The sequence below is a fragment of the Carlito syrichta genome, unplaced genomic scaffold (genome assembly GCF_000164805.1).
Source record: "Carlito syrichta isolate Samal-C Ts95f unplaced genomic scaffold, Tarsius_syrichta-2.0.1 Scaffold312068, whole genome shotgun sequence".
In the NCBI taxonomy this organism is placed as follows: Eukaryota; Metazoa; Chordata; class Mammalia; order Primates; family Tarsiidae; genus Carlito; species Carlito syrichta.
In genome coordinates, this window is record NW_007256164.1 from 245,434 (window position 1) to 246,849 (window position 1,416).

Consider the following 1,416-nt stretch of genomic DNA (forward strand, 5'->3'; position numbering starts at 1 on the left):
TGCACTCCAGTCTGGGTGACAGAGTGAGACTCCAACTCAAAAAAAAAAAGAAAAGAAAAACCCCCATAGACGTCCCAAGATGAAAGGCCGAGTGTGGTGGCTCACCCCTGTAGACCCAGTACTTTGGGAGGCCATGGCGGGAGGATCACTTGAGTCCAGAAGTTCGAGACCAGCGTGGACAACATAGCGAGACCCTGTCTCAAAAAAAAAAAAAAGTCCAAGATAATGTCATTTCCTGGAAGTTTCTTATACAAGAAAAGCAGCACAGGAAAACAGGTGCCGGGGTGTGCCTGGGCCACGAGCATTTGCCCCACTCCCTGGCACCCTCTCCCAGGCCGCAGGTGACCAGCCGGTGACGGGGCTGGTCCTGCCCAGACCCCAACTAGAGTAGGAGGAAGTTGTAGACGCCACTGCCAAAGGTGAGTCTTCCTGAAAGACCCCCAAGTCTTCACTAGCTAAGGTCTTCCTGGGCTGAGCCCCCCCACAGCCCTCCTCTGGCCCACCCCCGAAGCCCAAGTCAGGGTCTTGGGTGGGTCCTTAAAAAAGCCCCTGCTGGCCGAGTACGGTGGCTCAAGCCTGTCATCCCAGCACTTTGGCAGGCAGAGGCGAAAGGATTGCCTGAGGCCACAGGTTCGAGACCAGCCTGGGCAACTTGAGGAGACCTCCTCTCTACAATAAATCAAAAAATTAGCTGGGCATGGTGACTCATGCCTATAATCCCAGCACTTTGGGAGGCCCAGGCGAGAGGAGTGCCTGAGCCCACGGGTTCAAGACCAGCCTGGACGACTTGGCAAGACCTTGTCTCTACAATAAATTTAAAAATTAGCCGGACATGGGGGCGCGTGCCTGCAGTTTCACCTACTTGGGAAGCTGAGGGGAAGGATCGCCTGAGACTAGCAGGTCAAGGCTGCAGTGGTCGTGTGCGTGCGACTGCACTCCAGCTGGGCCAACACAGCAAGATCCCCAACTAAAAAAAAAAAAAAAAAAGCCTCCTGCAGGCCGGGTGCAGTGGCCCAAGCCTGTCATCCTAGCACTTGGCAATTTGGGAGCCCGAGGCGAGAGGATTGCCTGAGCCCCACGGGTTCGAGACCAGCCTGGGTGACTTGGTGAGACCTGTCTTTACAATAAATAAAAAATTAGTCAAGCATGGTGGCGTGCGCCTGTAGATCCAGCTACTCGGAGGACTGAAGCAGGAGGATCGCCTGAGACCAGCAGGTTGAGGCTGCAGTGGCCGTGTGCATGCCACCGCACTATAGCCGGGCCAACAGAGTGAGACCCCCAACTCAAAAAAAAAAAAAGAAAGAAAGAAAAAAGCTCCGGCAACTTTAACGCGGCCGGTGATGGCGGCGACAGCCAAACACGGGGACCTCCGCATAGCTGGTGGCTCCTGAGATCGCACACGGGTCCCCGCCGCCA